Here is a 19,453-nt window from a genome sequence, read left to right as displayed (position 1 = left end):
GATTTCTTTACTTTCGTTTCTCCTGATTTTTGATTGGGCATCTACTGGAAGTACTGCAGTGAAATCAATGGAAGATCTCTAAATTTTAGCTGATAACTCAAGTCAGCATAGGGCTCTAAATTTTAAATGGATTTGAGATTACTGTTGTGAATTTTGTTACACAGCATTTGCATATGTTAGTCCAATGATACTTTACATTGGCACTTGTGAATTCACAAGTTGGCCACCAATTAAAACATACATAAGAAAACAAGCCTGTTAAATTGCTTGATTTTACTAACTTTAGTATGTCGCTGTGAGCTATTTTAAATGACTTATTGCTGTAACTTATTTGATGAGCAAGCTGGGAGTTACTTGTCTTTGTCATAGAAGCTATTTAAAAAAATCTGTTTATCTCCTGCCTCCTTGCAAACATTTGTGACTATCACCATCTATATCTCTATACTTATCTGTATGTATTTTGGAACACAGTACTGACTAGCTTTAGATTAGAAAATCAATTTCTCCATCTGACTTTATGCCTAGTAAAGCTTTCTACAGTGCCAATATTTCTTAGGCTGCTTTTCTAGACTTAATTTTGTAAACATTATTTTGCAGATTTAGAAGTTGGAAACTTAGAAGAACACCAATAAATATTCAGGTTTGCAAGCAGCTTTAGCTCTGACTTCACATTTTCGTGCAGGGTCCTGTCCTGTGTCTGTCCTCCCTGCTCCCCAGACTGGAGAAACTGCCTCTATATATATCTGAATGACAGGAAAACTGGCTAAATCCAAAATTTTGGCTATGATGCTCAAAAACAACAAAAAAAATCAGAGTGCTTTGGTATATGTGAGCTTGTAAGAAGAAAACTATTTCAAACTGAGTATGTTGAATATATGAAGAGATATTTAAATATTTATTATGTTATAAAATAACCTTATGCTACAGGAAGTTTTTCATTAGAACTTCATGATTTTATTCAAATTCTGAAGTTCCTTTCAATGAGGCAAATCCTATCCAGAGATTAAATTAAATTAATTCCTTGGCAAGAATTCATTGAAATCAACAGATGTTCTCACTGAATAAAACCTGAGTGGCAATTGAATAAAAGCTCCAGGAGGTATCTTAGTATTTAAGAGGTCCCAGATCATCCTGTCACTCCCCAGCAGCTTTTAGCTCCACATATATCATGCTTCTCTGAAGCTGGCCTCGTTTGCCACAGCTGATCTCCCCCGATGCCAGTGCAGGGGACTCAGTTTGAGTGAGGTATTCCCACAGCCAGGAGAACAACGCTGGCTGTTTTCAGCTTGGGCTGTCCTAATTGTCCACTCATTCCGAAACAGAAGAACTAAACATGATCCATATAGTTTTCAAGAAATCCCTGTCACTTTAACAGACTAGGCTTTAGTTTATCGTGGATATACAGAAAGCCACAGAAAAAGAAACATGGTTTGAATGAGCAGGCTGACTGCATATGCTTTGCCTGCAATGCTTTCAACATGGGCTAGACAGAAAAGCAGATAAAAAGGCAGTAAAACAAATGTGTGACATGAGTAAATGTGAATACCAATTGTGTTTCTGAGTGTAAACCATGTTTCATAGCAGTGCTGCCTTCACAGGTATCACCTTTTGTTAATTAAAGAAATGCTTTATAATAGAATAGCTGTCATAGATGATATAATTGCTAACACTTGGATATCTTAATTAAATTACACTGCAGGCCAGAAGTCCTTCAGGGCACCTTTAAGATGCTTGATATTTGTCAGTCACCATTGTGAATGGGTTGTTATTTTTTCAGTGCCACCTACGAATGCATGGCTTTGTTAGCAGAGTCTACAGTAGTAGGGTGAAGTCAGGCTTGGGCTGATATGAGATAAATGGACTAAAAAGACAGATGCTGAGGCTCCTACTAGCTTTTCCTACAATAATGGTGCTCATCGTTCTGCAGAAGAGTTTAGATAAAATCTAATAATGGTGCTCAGGTTCTGATTCTCTGGAGCTCCAAAGGCTCCACGCAACATTTCTCTCTATCATCTTTGAAAGGTCCTGGAGAATGGGTGAGGTGCCTGAAGACTGGAGGATAGCTAATGTCACTCTGGTCTTCAAGAAGGGCAAGAAGGAGGATCCGGGAAACTACAGGCCAGTCAGTCTCACCTCTGTCCCTGGAAAGGTGTTGGAGCAGCTTGTTCGGGATGCTATCTCCAAGCAATTGGAAGAGAAGAATGTTATGAGGAGCAGTCAGCATGGATTCACCAAGGGGAAGTCGTGCTCGACCAACCTCGTTGCCTTCTATGATGGCATCACCAGCTGGGTAGATGGGGGGAGAACAGTGGATGTCATCTACCTTGACTTTAGCAAGGCTTTCGATGCTGTCTCCCATGACATCCTGCTAGCAAAGCTGAGAAAGTGTGGGACAGAGGAGTGGGCAGTGAGGTGGGCTGAGAACTGGCTGACTGGCCCAGCTCAGAGGGTGGTGATCAGCGGCGCAGAGTCTGGCTGGAGGCCTGTGAGTAGCGGTGTTCCCCAGGGGTCGGTGCTGGGTCCAGTCTTGTTCAACATCTTCATCAATGACCTTGATGAGGGAATAGTGTCTGCCCTCAGCAAGAACGCCGATGACACAAAGCTGGGAGGAGTGGCTGACATGCCAGAAGGCTGTGCTGCCATTCAGGGAGACCTGGACCGGCTGGAGAGATGGGCAGGAAGAAACCAAATGGGGTTTAACAAGAGCAAGTGTAGAGTCCTGCACCTGGGAAGGAACAACCAGACCTATCAGTACAGGCTGGGGGACGACCTGCTGGGGAGGAGCTCAGAGGAGAAGGACTTGGGGGTCCTGGTGGACGGCAGGTTGACCATGAGCCAGCAGTGTGCCCTGGTGGCCAAGAGGGCCAATGGGATCCTGGCGTGCATTAAAAGGAGCGTGGCCAGTAGGTCAAGGGAGGTGATCCTCCTCCTCTACTCTTCCCTGCTCAGGCCTCACCTGGAGTGCTGTGTCCACTTCTGGGCTCCCTGGTACAAAAAAGACAGGGATCTCCTGGAAAGAGTGCAGCGCAGGGCCACAAAGATGATACGGGGCCTGGAGCATCTTCCCTATGAGGACAGGCTGAGAGACCTGGGTCTGTTCAGCCTGGAGAAGAGAAGACTGAGAGGGGATCTCATCAATGTTTATAAATACTTGAGGTGTGGGAGACAGAAGGATGTAGCCAACCTCTTTTCAGTGGTTTGTGGGGACAGGACAAGGGGCAATGGCCCCAAGATGGAGCACAGGAAGTTCTGCACTGACATGCAAAAGAACTTCACGGTGAGGGTGACGGAGCACTGGGACAGGCTGCCCAGGGGGGTTGTGGAGTCTCCTTTGGAGATCCTCAAGGCCCGTCTGGACACCTACCGGGGCTGCCTGCTCTGAGGAACCTGTTTTGGCAGGGGGGTTGGGCCTGATGATCTTTCGAGGTCCCTTCCAATCCCTACAATTCTGTGATTCTGTGATTTTGCACCTGATAGAGCACACACATTTGTTGTTAACAAGTGAATTATGTCCAAGATTCTCCACTCAGGATTCCTGATCCTGCTGTTCACTTCTTTGTAGTTCAGGAGACTGCCGGGCCAAGTCCAGCCTTTTGATTCCAGAAACACAATTACAGTGAATACTTTAAGTCTCTGTAAAATGTTTATGGTTCAGTTGCAATAACAAAATTAATATAATGGCCTAAGCTAAGCAGGGAGAAAATCTTTCTGCTGGGCTGTTGTACATATTAACTATTAATGTTTGTTTACACATTGCTACTGCAGTAACAAGTCACAGAGCAGTCCTAGACCAACAGCCTGCTGAGAGGCTCTGCTCAAACACACCAAGATGATCTCTGCCATGAGGCATTCCCAATCTTGATGGCATTTTGATACATCTGATTGTCAGTTTTATTATTTTGCTGAGAGACAGTTGCTCTTTTGTCGCTGTCATGATGACATGCTGGTCTGTGAAGCTCAGGTGCTCGCCTGCTGCTGTGCCATGGAGATAGATTTCTGCTCAGGCAGCAGAGCAGCCGCATCCTGCACTCAGGAGTACCTTCTGGAGTAGGAGTGCTCCAAGGAGAAGCCCAAGGCATAAGGTCAGCCCTTACAGGTATTTGGTGCTTTTACTCTTCCACGTGGGATGGACAGGTCCTTCATGAGCTGCTCTTAATTCCCACAAAAGACTGTGGAAATATTTTCATAAGCTTTAAGTGAAGCAGATTTGCTCCAAGGCACTGAGGTATGCAAACAGCAGCAAGAGTCTATGATGTTGAAAATAATGAAGGGATACACTGCGTTAAATCAGGACCCTGTGAATAGAATCAGTCCCTTGATGAATGATTGTGAAGGTGAAGAGAATGAGATCACAGTGATAAGAGATGTACTCCCCCAGTTACCTCAGATGAAGATTTCTCTCCCACTGTTTTATTGTTTGGAGTTATTGTATTACCGGACTACATGTAGAATTAATTTTTCCCTATTATACCAGCATTTAAAAAACACCAATTATGAAGTATGACATTTAAAATAATTCACCAAATGAATTTAATTAGATTAGGAATAGACCAAATGTTCTGCAAGTGGAGCTAGTGCTTTGAGAGCAGGCTGCAGTATGCTGCCTGCACGGTGCGAGCAGAGCAGGCAGCAGTGATGCATGCGCATGTGACACTTTGGGAAGAGAACTTTTCTGAACCAGTGAGACACCAAGAATAACAATTACGTGTGTGAGTGATCTTGTAAGAAAATATATCATTAATCTGTAAAAGCAGCACCCCAGACTCCAGTCTCTTTGGTGGTTTCGTGCCTTATCTTTATGGTATTTTAAAGGGCAGTTGTAGTATATGTCAAATTTTGAGAAAGTGCATGAAGGATTTATTTTGGCTTTTGAGATGTTAGACAAATAAGAAGGGCTGGTAAAGGCTTACTTAATTTTTTGCAATGATCCAAGACAAACCAAGTACTCGTAAGGACAATAAAACTTCCTCATGTCAGTACAGTTTCTTTATCAATTTTAGAAGAAACTCATGTTTTTCTGCTGTCGCATGACATACTGCAGGAGTTACATGCAAAGCAGATTCTGTGCTACATCCCTAGACTATTCCAGAGCTTAAGGGAGATCATCTTTAGCTGCCTGGATCATATGAATAGTGGCTGAATAAAATCTCCATAGAAATATACATTTACTCTTTAGTGCTGTGAAAACCTAGATAAAATCCAGACTATGTTGCTTACTTTCTCATCTCTAATGAAATGCTATGGGAAAGTCCAGGTTAGGATAAAGCGGGAATAACTTGTGACTTCATTAAAGCTGCACTAGACCAAAAAAATAAGAAATTATATCCTCAAATATATTTAGTTTTTTTCTGGAGTATCTCTAAAATATTTTTTCTTTGGGGAAAAAAAAGTGTTAAGACTGCAGAAGCTGAAGATTTTGACACTCAAGTGCATGGAAACTAAATTAATTTTTGGTTCTCTGACCAATCACAATTGATACTGATACCATTATTGGGATTTTTTACTTGTAAAAGTACCACAGCATGGTTAACTGCCTCAGAAGTGTAAAGTTTCACGGACAGAGGAGCAACACTCAGGCAACACTTTTCACAGGAAGCACTGACACATTGACACATGCTGTTCCAACCCTTCTGGCCAAAGAATAAAATGTGAATGTTTTATTCACAGCTGAGAGCTTACTACCCAAAGCAGCCTCCCTGAAGGCACTGCAACTATTTCTGAGAGCTAATTGTGTGAATAACGTGATACTGTATAAATGTGATCAGTGACTGGAGTGTTGTAGGAGTGCTTGCTTACAGCAATTCTGCTATAAGATAGTGCTACCCTTCCTTGTGTATTTTTACAGGTAGACTGTGGGCTGTGTCCTTGGCCAAGAAAGCAGCCTGGAAGGGAAGTCACTGGGGAAAAGAGCAGAATCAAATTCTGAAACAAGTTATCGCTAACTGTCGGCAACACGAGGTAAAACTAAAATAGAGAGGTGATAATGGTATGAAACAGGAAAGGAGGAGTGTGAAGAACTGAGGTCATCAGAAAAAAAGGGCAAAAAGTAATTGAAGCTTAAAAAACCCTGCTTTTTGTTACTGCTTTTTTTCCTCCTTCATCCTCATTTATTTCAGGTCATTCCTTAGGAAACCACTGCTGGGTCTTTTTTCTAAATGGTAAGGCAATACTGGGAGTCCTGTTGCTTTATTTGAAAAATTGATGATGGAGAAGAAAATCTGTTAACACAGTCCTACTTATCCAGTATGAATATGCAGAAGGTGCCACTTGACAAGCATTATGAACCAGAGGCAGTTCATTTATTGGGCCTAAGCATCTCTCCAGACAAGGTTAAGAAATACCTTCCCCTTTCTGCTTTTCAGCCCTCTTCCTGATTTTCAGATACTTAGCTACAGTTCCTTTCTTTTTCCTAGAGCATTATTCTAGCAAAAAGTACATGTGTCAAGTCTTCTGTCCTCCTAACTCCTCTGATCAGTCCCACCTGTAGTCAATGTTTTAGTCATGGTCCCAATTTCTTTATTCCAGAAGCTAGTCCCCTCAGAGAAAGGCAACCATTATAATCAGCAACCTGCCCAGCACTTCACCCCTCCTTAGTGACAGCACAATGGATATGTTCACAAGGAAAAATCAGGGAATAACTACTACACAAAAATGCCTATCTGTGCCAGTGAGATTTATCCCGTGTTGGTAGCATTAGCACTGAAAGTGTAGGGTAATAGGATCACGCATTACTTGGAGTTCCCAGAGGTCTTGGGCCTTATTGTTAGCTTTTTTTTTTTTTTTTTTTTTTTTTTTCCTACATGTGCTAGCACAATCCAAATAGCATAACTAGATTCATGCACATAAAATCACACCTTCATTTTGCTGTGTATGAGGCAAGGAATTGACCGTCCGGTCTGAAGATAGCAGCCTGCCTACAATGAGGACTGCTGCCCACGAGAAGAAAGGCATGAGAAAATAGAAGGTCAGTGTCTTAAGATGGGTAAAGAAAATGGGATGGAAAAATGCTAGATTACAAAAAATGAATTGCTATTAAGTCATTTTCCCTACTGTATAATTTCCTCTCATTCCTCCATCTTCCTAGCCATTATGCTAAATGACAAAACAAGCAGTAAAGACCAGAACAAGAACTTCTCATGAAGAACAGCCAAAAGTAAAACTTTTTTCCTCCCCTCTCTTCTTCCCAAAAGTCTAAAGATGCTCTTGCAAAGAGTGTGTGTTTGTGAACCAGAAGCAGGCTGTTAATGGAACTTGGCTGTAATTTATTTTTGTCTTGTGATATTAAGTAATTTTACTTGATGTGCCATTTTTAAAAAATGAAAGTATGGGTATATGGAGAAGTAGGAGATACAGTGAATATAGAGATACTTGAATTTATTCTTGAATTTCTTTAAAGCTCATGTACCCATGAACGCCTGTAAAATCTTCCAGATAATAAATAGAACTTTGTGCTTTTTTCTTTTCCCCACAGGAAGCCTGATATTCCCACTTCTGCTCCAAAGCAGCATATTTCTAGGAGAAACCTCACACAATGTTTGCCTGCAAAACCCGTCACGCCATTGTCAAATGATGAGATTCAAGGAACGGAAGCTTGTGTTTTTGCACATCGTGCAAAGGGTACAGCAATGATTCAGGTGGGTTCTTCTGTAAATGATTTGCCTCTTCTACACAAATGTGCCAACTGATGTTGTTCTGCATGCTTTTAAATTTCTCTCTTCAATGTCATTATTAGAGGTACATCAGTGCCTAAGGCTATGTTGTTATCTCTAGATTCAGACACTTTAAAATATACATCTGTTTGTGTCTTCCATTTTCTAGCTTGGTATTAGCACAGAAGTATGTTGTGGTGTCTCAGCGTGGCAGGTGTATGTATCCTCACTTCTCAATGGCCCTGCCTGGCCTCTGCATGTTTGCAAATGTTGAAGCCTAAAAGATGTTTTCCCCACAGAAACCACACGGTAAATGTAACAAGTAATCAATCTTCTGAACAGCAATCAGGAAACCTCTTAACAAACATCCTACACAAACACAATAATTAATCTAAGCTATGACCTGAATAGCAATTAATATAATCAGCTTAAAAAGGTGTGCCTACTGTACTCATTTTTGGCTGTCATAGTTAGGACGGAACATGCAATATAAACATATTGGTTTGTTTTGAGGAATACTGATTTCAGGAGGGAAAGACGACACGTTTTATGCAGATTGGGTTGTTTGTTCCAGTGTGCTCAGACTAAAGCAAAACACAATGTCAATGTCAAAGGAGATAAAAAGGATATATACGCACGGAAACAAGGAAAAAAAAAACCACCACCAGCAACAAAAAACCAACCACCAAGCCAAACAAAAACCCAGACTTCTAACCACAAACCCTCAGATGAGCAATTGTGGTCTGTGAACATTAAGTGGTGGAGGAAGCGATGTGCTTGGGCACAGGTTCAGCGTAGGCAATGTAAACTTATCTCTCATTTATTCATCAGGAGGCAAGTCGTTCTGAAAGCCATAGGATGGTGCTCAGCCAGTGTAAGTCAGCCTGGTGCCGTTTTACTGATTTATTCCGGTTGAAGGTAGGCAACATAATTTTTTGAGAAGTGACAGTACATTTATTTTTCTGAACTAATAATACATTTTTCAAAACAAAACAAAACACCAAAATGAGCGAATTTTGAATGTCTCGTTTACTTCATGTTCATTTTGGGGAATGGAGGCAGGCAGGCAGGTTTCATTACCAGCAGCAGGCTGGAGGCAGCACTGCAACGTTTATACGGTGGTACTGCTGTGAAGGTTTTAAATAAGAACAGACGTCTTTTCCTTAAGGATTACAATAATGCCTGTATCCTACAGGCACACTTCTAATGATCTTTTCTTTTACACAGCTCTTTACAAATCCTAACCACCAAAATTAATGTCTGAAATCTCTAAAAAAATATATGGCCAAAAATAAACTCCTTCTTTGAAATACATAGGCAATTCTTTCTGACTTTCAGTACCAGGTATAATTACAGATGGAATTTACTTCCTTTAGCTTATTTATTTAACTTGGTTGTCATTTCAGAATGGAGGGGGAAAAAAAATGAATTTTCTGTCTGTTCCCTAGTGGTGGTTCAAGCTAGCTGAGGTTGGACAGACATTCCCCAGGGAACATCAGGAAGCTCTCATCGTTTTTCTTTCGTATTACACTGAAATTGGTTTCATGTGAGTCATTATATCCATTACTTAAATTTAACTATGCATTACACACATTACACCAGGTAGATGACAATGCAGGCCTGGCCAAAGGATGAAGAAGCCTGACAGGTAAGCACTGAACAATTACACATCAAGAGAAAAATCAATCATTAATAATAACCTCCCTTACTGGCAGAGCATGAGGAGTAGTGGAAAAAAGAAGGGAAAAAATTAGAGAATGATTGGAGCTGGGGGAGGCAGCAGAGGAATCCAAGAACAGGAATGTGCTGATATGGTTCAGGAAATACCCTAGCACAAGTATTAAAACATGCATTTTATTGAAGATTTTTCCTCTTTGATAATTATTTTCTGCTCTTCTCTACGGTGTCTCCAGACACCTCTTATTTTCATTTCTCCCAGCCTTCAAAACACTTCTTTGGTTTTCTTCTCCATACAGCATGAAAGCAAAAAATTCTGTTCCTAATTCTGCAGCCATCGCAAGAGCACCTGTTGCCATTTCCGCTGTGGCCTAAATTTTCCTTCCCGTTGCCAAAGAAAGAATCAGCACCTCCCAAATTCAATTTTAGTTTTGAATGCAATTTCTAGAAAGCAAGCCTCCTCGTCACCCCTCTCCTCATGTTCTCACCACACCTAGTCATTTCCTTCATATTTCTTATTGACCTCTTGTCTGCCAGTACCAGCAAGAGCTCTTTTTGCCTGCAGTCTCCCAGGGGCAGGGTTCGCATCCGGGTCCTGCTGCCACTTTGAGCCCCTGCATCCGGGCTGTCCTCAGACAGCCCCTGGGCTCCTCTCCTCCTTGCTCGGAGGCAGAAGGCAGCAGATGGGCTCTCAGATGGTGATGGGGACAGCAAGGCACAGGATGTGCAGAAGCATCCCTTGTAGACAGTGAACAGGAACAGACTGTGAAAGGAGGGTCAGGCAGCTTCCAGTCGTGCTTTGTGGAGGACAGAAACTGTGGCTAGCGAAGGAATTTGAGAATTCAAAGTCTGACCTCTGGGCTGGATGTTAAACAGAGAAGTTGAGAATTGTACTTGAAAGCACATTTCTGTATCTAGCATTTGAATTGTCAAAAATGTTGACAAAAAACTTCCAAAACTGTATTTTTCAAAATCATTCTGAAAATACACAGAAGGTGCTAGACAACTTTTCTAAGATTTTTGTAGTTGTGGAAAAATCAGCTTGACTTTTTATTTCAATAGATAACTTCTATTTAAAAAAAATAAATCTACAAAATATCACCAACCAGTTCAGTTGCAATGGTTTCAGTGAAGAGATTAAATATCTTCAAGGTATCCCTGCTGAAATGTAAAACGCAAGCGCAGGCAAGCTAGCCAAGCCATATGAAAGCCTGCCATCTGGGCTGGGACAGGAGAGGAAGAAGGTCAGGAACCCTGGAAAGAAAGAGGATCAATAGAAAAGTCTTGAGAGGAATGAATTCAAGTCCTGTGGAGAAACAGAAAACTACCTTAGGTGAACTGTCAGAAGCAGCTGCCTATTCTAAAAATAATAGTGCTTGCTCTTTTGCTCAAGTTTCTTTTTCCTTTTTCTCTCTTTTTTTTTTTTTTCCTTCTCATTTCCTTTCCCTCTCAGCTTTCCCTTGATTGATAAAAGAAAAAAAATGCTGTATTTTTTTTTACACCTCTTATTGCTATTTCAAAACTGCTGAAATCTTGCAATAGCAAAGACTAGAAAAATAAAAGATTAAAAACATTGAAGTATATGCAGCAGTCAGGAAACTGACCCAAAACTTCAGGTAACGAGTTCATGCAGATGTCAACTTAAAGTTCAAATGGCTCAGCATATCAAGTGAATTTTCTCCAGGGGATTTGGAAAGAAAGGTAAGAAAGAAGGCAATGTAACTGGAAGAAAGCTTTCAAGCTTCCTTTGGGCACTCAGTCCACTCTGCAGCTCGGCTTTGCTGGAAGAGATATTTAAATAGCTTAGATTTTCTCTTTTTGCAACTTTCCTAATTAGAAATGGTTTATTAATTAAGGAAAATTAGTGGAAAATCACACTAACTAGACTAACAGTCTTCCCTCTGAAGAATAGATTGCTTTCTCTAGACTTGTTATCAAATGAGAGCTCCCATACAGCTGATGGGCGAGGTGCAAGGCACAGAGGGAAGGAGAGGAAGCACAAAGCTCACCCCCTTCTCATCCATTCCTTCCTGCTCTCCCAGCACTTTCTGAAGCTGAAATTCTGTCCCAATGTCTAGGTAACAGTGCGGTGGCGCTAGGAGCGTTAGTGGTTTCTGGAAAATACTAATGGTGTTAGAAAGAATGTCAGCACAGCTGTACTCATTCTGCTAAAGCCACTGATGCTAGTCTGGATTTAACTCATGCAAATTGGAGCAGAGCGTGGACCTGAACAGCTAGAGAATAGTAATTTGGGTACAAAAAGGAAGCGTCATGTAAAACTAAGATCTATAAAGTCTCTTCATTGAAATCTTTAGCTCCAAGGAATTTTTCTTTGTATGTTGAATCTAGTTACAACTACAATAGAAAATGAAATATGATGCGTGCTAAAGACCTGAGCTATCAATTAGTAATACGCAAGAATGAAAGACGGATATCTAATGTATAACTGATACGGTCTCCAGTGGGAAAGCCTGGGTATTTTAAGTGCGTGCCTGTGTTTCTGGGGAAGACGTGGAAGGCTGCTTGATGCCCACAGCAGTTGGCACTGAACAGTTGGCAGCTTCTTCATCTCTCTCTCAGGAGAGTGCCCGTTTTACACCAGGGTTTGGTTTTATCTCTAAATCTAGCGCAGAACCTGCCATAAAGAATGACACTGATGGTCAGGGAAGAGACACTCAGCAAAGGCACTGATGTCAAATGCAATGAGAAGGAAATGTTGCCTGTGCAGTTTCACTGACTGCTCAGAAATACGTTAACGCTCCTGTGGTGTGTGTGCTGGTGGATTCATGGGGGCTTCGGGGCAGCTGCCCCTGTGTTTGTACCACTGCCTCTTCCCATTCTGCTGGTGGGCAGGAGGAGCGGTGCCCCTGCTCACCCAGAGCATGCACGCGAGGGCTGGCAGAGACACAGCCCTGCCTCTCTCTGAGCCCCCTGTCCCGGCCCTATTCCACGTGAAGAGGGCACCACATCCTCACTGCCAAGCAATGTGTGCCAGCAGCATGGGGCAAGGGGGCTTCTGCATCAGAAGACGTTCTCCCTCTGAAAGGACGCCCTCCTAGGCCTTCCCCAAAATTTGCAAGGTCAACCCCTACCCTCCACTTATGCTAAAATGTTTCTGTTGGAAAATCCAAATGGTTAGAAAGAAATCGATTGCAATGAAGGCAAGTTTTGAACTTCAGCATTTTGCCCTGTTATTTTGTGCTCAGCATTGCTTTTCTTCTTTGCACAGGCATTAACAATTCATCTTTTGATTGAAATAGCAAACAAAAGGTCTAGGTATTTATCTGAAAAGTACTGAGAACTGAGTTCTAATGCAATTACCTCAAAAAGAAATGTATCGGTGGAAAGCATATTAGATTAGAATGAAAGACGCTCACTAATCACACCTAAAGACAGAAGAGATTTTTTCAAAAATAAATATGGCTGAACCTACCCTATTAGTTTTATGTTCAAGTTTTTTCCTCACAATTCAGAGAAATGTATTTCCTAAAGCTAGGAAAACGTACATTTCCTTGCAAATCACCTCTGTTCAGCTGATCTAGCTACAGTTATATCTAAGGGTGGCTTAATGTTCTCCGTGTGGGAATGTGAGTGCGTATCACAGCCCTGTCGATACTCCGAAACAGCAGTATGTAGGTATCTTTTGAAATGAGTAGTTCACGTAACGTTTAGACACCCAAAATGAAGATCAGTGAAGGTTTTCTATCAGAGAATTTATTATTGATAAACATTAGATTACAAAAAGCCAAAAGCCAGAGAGATTGCATTCCTTATAAGTGTACTAGCAGCTAACACATGCAGTACAAATACAGCTATTGTTTACAACCCACCCAAAGCTCTATCAGCACCAGCAGCAAAAGAGACAATCTTATCAGCAGAACTTCTTTGACACCAAGCTGCTTTTCTTGCAGATAAATACTCGCTGGTTCTGCCAGGCTCTACAATGAAAACCAGGAAAACGTGCAGGGCTGCATCCCAGCTCCCGCAAACAATCAAACAAGTAGCCTGTGCTAATCACCGGAGCTGCTGGCACAGTCTTAACCTTTTCAGTAGCAGCTGTGAGAATATTTTTTCAGATCTGAAGAGAAGCACGGTTTTATTTTTCCTCAAAAAGTTCCAGAAACAGAAACATGACCTTTTGTGGAATAGTATAGAAAATTGGAGAGATAATGGATCCTTTGAAACAATGAATCAATGGGTGAAACTGAAACAGAATTTATAAGTGAAAAACTCTCTTACATAATCTGTCACTCTGAGAAAAGTTGCACTTGCTGCATTAGAGAATAACTTGGCTACCATTCTGCGGTGAGAATGTGACAGTAGCGTGTCCTCGAGCCTGTACTGGGGACACACAGCTCGGGGTATTTTGATCCCCACAATTTACCTAAGAGTCAAATTCTTTGCATACAGAGCAGTGCAGAAAGCAAGGAAGCAAAAGGGGAAACCACCTAACCACCACTGTTCCCCTAGTATCCTGAAGGAAAAAGAAGTAAATGGAATATATTTTAAACGTGAAGTAAGGCAGCAGACACAAACAGCGCTTTGTTAATTGTATCCCACTAACACTGTAATAGTGCATAAGCGGTGTTCTTGCCTGGGTGACGTGATGATGGACATGTGCTTTTCTGCCCGTTTTGTTCTACCTGTGCAGCAGTGAACAGGAACAAACCTCAGGGCCTGTCACAATGACGGGAGGTGCAAAGAAGAGCAAAGGGGCTTTAAGGGGTGAGGAGGGCAGGGCTGGTGCTGAGCACGTGCGGGCCAGCCTGTGGTGCTGTGGGCTTGCTGGAGTCGCTGCAGTGCTGCTTTTCTGGTTTTCGGCCAAGTGAGAGATTCTGATGGTCATTAAGAAAACCTGTGCTTGCTCCTCTCTGACCTTGTAGCTCAGTTTGAGACATGTTTTGGAAACTATAAATAAGAGACTTGAGGATTTCAGAGCATGGTTTATGTAATTTAGTGGGAGTTAGCAGAAACGCCAGAAGTAACTAGAGCGGCATTGATGCACCATGCTTTGGACTGCAGGTATTAGTTGTATGATTGCTTTAAAACCTTAAGAGTTAGGTTCGTAAAACATGTACCTATTACAGGTACAGAGAACCAACAACTGTAAAAGCGTTATTTGACGGATGGGACAGTCTGAGCCTCGACAACAGGGATGTAGCAAGCATGCATCTCGGGTAAGCATCGACTTCAAAATCATTGTTCTGCCTCCCCCCTGAGCAGCCTGAGCTCAGAAAAAGAAAGCACCAGAGCCTGCTTTTTACCCAGTAAAGCAGCTCCAACCTCACCATTAGGTTTGAGTTGCTGGTATCTTTGGGGCATAAAGGGGCTCCTTTTGTCACTCTTTTGGTGCTGAGATTATTTGGGAAAGAAGTTCTGTTAAGATGCAGGTGCATCACGTATCAAAGGACTCTGCTACAGCCCTTTGTCCTACACCCCGTGTGACTTATTCTCCTAATCTACAGACGACTGCAATCGAGAGTGTTCTACTTTCTGTTCTGTCCTTCACAACAAGAGAATCCAATTCCCCTAGGGAATTTTGCCTTTCATTTCAGTGTAGCCCAGATCAGTGTTTTTTTCTCAAATGGATGCAATTTCCATACAAACAATCACTGTTACTATTCTTCACAATTCCTTTTTCTGCTGGGAAGTCTGAGTTAAGGCTGAAGCCTTATTATGGCAGAAATCGCGTGGGTCCATTTAGCACTGCAGAGACAGTCATATAGCAACGATGAGAAATTCGCCAGATGCAGCCATAGCTGGGAGACAGGGAAATACGCTGAGGTTTTTTGAAAGCAGTGTGCAATTTAAGAAGAACTAAGAAAAAAAAAAAAAAAAAAAAAAAAAAGAAATTCCTAGGCACCCAATGATGCTGGATTTCAGTAGTGAGATGGAAACCAAATGACTCAGGGAATTATAAAGTAATGAAAAGCAAGGTATTACCTGAATCTATTGTCTGGTGAATTGTCAACTTCTCACTGCAAGATTATATTCCACCTTGTGAGGTTTCTGTTAATTGTGTCACAGCCATTCAATCGCTCATAATGAATAAAGCATATTAATTTGAAAATTCACGTTCATTTGAAAATGCATAAAGCCAAACAGTATGTTTTTGTTTTTGAAATGCATATTTAATTTGTTGTCTTGATCCCCCTAAGCAATTTCAGTGTGATACTACTGTGATGTCCGGTAGGTATGTAACAATGTCGAAATGGAAAGCTCAGGAAGAAGAACTAACACATAAATATGGGGAAAAGTATAAGATTTTCTTCAAGATAGTCTTTAGGGATAGATTTTTATATATCATTAAAACATTTCTGCAGGTAGAAACTACTTTGGAAAAGGGCTAGTAAGATACCAGCTCTTTCTACACCATGCCTATTAAATATATCTATATATCCACGTGTATTAAATACAATGTAGAGGATATGATGGTTTTAATTAAGGTGCTAAGCATAGTTAATTAAGTAAAGAATTAATATTATTTTAATACCTCAAGATCAAAAGATACATCTGTTAAAAATTCCAAGAGAGTACACTAATAGAAAGTTTTCTTTACAGTCTTATCACTGTCACCTTCCAGCAAAGCCAGAGTCCTCTGGGAATCAGAAATACTTCATGCTTTTAAACTCCTTTTGAATTCACTATGAAAAGAAATCATAGCACAGCAGCAAGCTTAGAAACATCTCAAAACTACTGCTCTTTTTAAAACACTGACAAAATTTGTAATTCATGGTAATAAATCTCACATTCAGTGCATGTTTTTTTGGGTCCCTACGGTGCCATTATTAAACAAATAAGTAAAACACCTCACAGTTTTATCTGTGCTTGATTACTTGAGTGAGTTTTAGCCAATTACTGCTAAATATAAAAAACAAAATTACTGCCTGTATAACATGGAAAGATTAGAGGATTTTTTTCTGTTTTCTCCCCCATTCCCTATCTATCCATAGGACAGTACGTCGGATATAGTTCATTTCACTGCTGCCAGAGCAGGTCTGACGGCCAGTTACTCAGATTGCTTCTCTTTCAGGGGGTGTCAGAAATGACACAGGAGAAATGAAAGCAGAAAAAATGTATTACAGTTTGAATCGTGGAAATTGCCAGGAGGATTAGGCAGGCACCATAGCTGAAACCATTTTTGCCTTTTTACAAATATAATTATGTTTCGATTTAATACTGTCACTTCCAAACAAACAAAAGAAGCTAACATTTCATTGAAGAAAACAGCAATTTCTTAAAATAGTAGTTTTAAAGTTTATTTAGATGTTGCCTGTTCAGAAATGGAAGGATTCATAGTGGAGAGATAATGTGCTGAATGGTGCATTGTTCATTAGCAGTAAATAGTGGTGAATACAATACCGCTCTCCCAGCTCTGCCATTTATGTAGTCGAGTTGGCTGGTCTGCCAGCTCTTCTGTCCAAAAATGCATTAGCAATTCATCAAAAGAGCAAATGCCATTAGAAATGGGAAGCCCGGGGAATTATTTTGCATTTGATTTCCAGTTCTGATAGCACTATTATTGATTTAAATATTTCCAGCATTACATGTGCTAGACACAAAAGATCATTGTATTTTTGAACTGCCAATCACAGTAATCCAGAGTTGCCCAAATACTGATGGCTTTAATAAAATTGAATATATAAATCCTTTAGGTCAGATTTCTAGCCTGTTAACTAATAACCGGAAGCTTCTTCAACAGAAGCTTCTGGGCCACAGTGTAATTTCTGAAGATTGTAAGAATGCAGTCCTAAAACAGCTCTGTCAGGGGTACGATATACCAAAAAAACCATGAATTCTTTACTGCCGAAATCCATTTTAGTTAAAAGTAGTGACAGTGAGGAAGAAAAGATTTCCGCGTGTTGCCTGTTTCAAGTAACTAACAGCACATTAAGGTCAGCATCGAAAGGCCATGCACAACCCGAGATCAAACTCGTCGTGCGACCGAGACAAGGCCTCCCCAGGAGCACAAGCTGCTACTGCCTCCATTAAAAAGCTCCATTTTATTAGGAAAAACAGGACAAGACCAACCAGGTAGAAAAGAAACGTGATCATTTTGTCTTCCAGTGTAAAGTCTTTTTACTGTGTTCCTTAAACATGCAAGTTTGTAGTTTATTTAAAGTGCCGAACTAGCTGGCTGCAGTGTTGGGCGTACAACTGGAAGTTCTCAGGGTGCTGGGGCTCCCATGCCGTAAGGACATCTCCAGAAGACATCCTTGTGTCGCAGAGCCCACCTGACATGACCCGTGGTGGGTGGTGCCCATGGTGCACAGCCATAGTGTCCCTGGGTACAGGCGGCTGTGGGTTCAGCAGTTTGGATGCAGAGGAGTTTTTGCTGACGTGAAAGGTCCTAAAGAAGGAGTAAGTTGCAAGTGCACAAAATGGGCATCCCAGGCTGCTTCAGGAAGTGTACAGTGCTGCAGAAAACAAGGACTCATTGCTAGCCTTTGGTCCTCCCGAGGAACAAACAAGTAAGTCATCGCCTGAATGGGAAAGAGACTTGGCAGGAGAACGGGCTACAAAACAATTTTGACAGTGGTTAGCAAGATGTCCAGAAGAAAGATGTGGAGTTGTTGCTGCAGCTAGTGAAACACTATATTCTGCCACGGGTGGGACAAACAAGGCTACGGCTTGTAGCAGTGTAAGGCTGTATGGATTTAAATCAACACAGCTGCTGAAGGAAGCCAGGAAAAGGAAAATAAAAAATCTCACATCTTCATGTGGGTATAGCTGAAAGGGCCAGCTGGATGTTCCCACAAGGCCGAGATAAAATGAGTGTGGATCAGAGCTCGACGTAAGAAAGCACAAGTATAATATTTCATGGTTAATCTTCAAAACTAATATTTGATACTGAGTAGAAGTGATGCTGAAGGAATTTGATCCCTCTTCTTGTAAATACCAAAACAACAAGCAAACAAAAAGCCAGAGAAGGAGCTATGTTCAGATAAATGCACCCATCCAAATCCAACAGACATGAAATGCTGCTGGAGCCAGACACAGTGACACTTTCAGCTCATGAAGGACTTTGACATCTATTCTCCAGGGACTCTGCTGGAGGGATTTAAGTCATGGCCCCTCCCTGGAGATTTGTGACCCACAGCCGAGCTGGCAGGGTAGACTGACTGCTCGCTTGAGTGCAAAATTCATCAGCTTAGGTTAGCTGAGGCGTAAGCTAAATCTGGAGACATTGGGCTGGCTGGAGAAGTCCCTTCAGCCTCTGCTGAGGGGAAATGGGCAACAAGCAGTGAGGAGGGGGAGGAAGAGACAGCAGTAAAAGAAGCAGTACTTCCAATCACACTGGTGAAGGTGTCAAGGTTTTAAAAGACACCTGAAATACCAGGTTCTGGGGAGCTATAAATCCTCCAGAGATGACAGCCAACAGAGAGGACAATAGCAATAAATGAGGAAGAGACGACTGCCTCTCCTCCCGTTACTTCATCAGATCCACTTTAACTTTATTGAAATATTTGTGCCTCTTCAGCCCCTCCTGGAAGTAACAGAGCCTATCTCACCTAAATCAGCAATGAAAAAGGACGGTAGTCCCAGGAGAACAGAAGATGGGACACGTACAGAAATGCAAAGCGCCGCGTGTTTTCCAGTATGTGCTGGAATAGCTCGGCTTTGTCAGATTTAGTCACAGGCGGGTTACAATTCTTTTCTCTTTTCTTTTATTCTTAGTTAGCAAATTACAGTGGAAAAACTTAGTTAATCAGAACTAACTTGTTTCTGGCACACCAGCAATTACATACATAACTGCCTACATGCTGTATAGAAATTCAGTGACTCTATACCTAGAAAAACAAATGTACGCGGGCTGGAGAGAGAGTGGGCTGAGGACAGGTACGAATAGTATGGCTTAGTTAGCTTCTCTGAATATTAAGCTTCAGAGTATTATTCTAAGATACCTATTTATTTATGGTTTTGGATTCTTATTGTACAAAGTATGCTTTTATTTTATTTTATTTTTTTTTTACAAAATTTAAGTATCTTCTAACTGAGAAAACATCAGAAATCCTACTTCAGATATCCGAGGATGACAATGGATTTGCTATGCTTGATTTACTTCTTGAAGTTTTTTCCCACCTACATTTTTCTCAGGTGCCACCACTTTGCTTCTAGTTTCAAGT

The 19,453-nt window shown here is 41.4% G+C and overlaps 1 protein-coding gene across 10 annotated transcripts in view; it reads right to left on the bottom strand.

Annotated features, from left to right (window-relative positions):
- NTNG1 (netrin G1) overlaps nt 1-19,453 on the bottom strand; it is a 161,457-nt gene that overhangs the window by 107,055 nt on the left and 34,949 nt on the right. The gene's annotated exons all lie outside the window — the stretch shown is intronic.

Source organism: Oxyura jamaicensis, chromosome 8 (assembly GCF_011077185.1).
Source record: "Oxyura jamaicensis isolate SHBP4307 breed ruddy duck chromosome 8, BPBGC_Ojam_1.0, whole genome shotgun sequence".
Classification (NCBI taxonomy): Eukaryota; Metazoa; Chordata; class Aves; order Anseriformes; family Anatidae; genus Oxyura; species Oxyura jamaicensis.
Note: the sequence above shows the minus strand (reverse complement) of the source record. Positions and strands in the feature narration are given on the sequence as shown.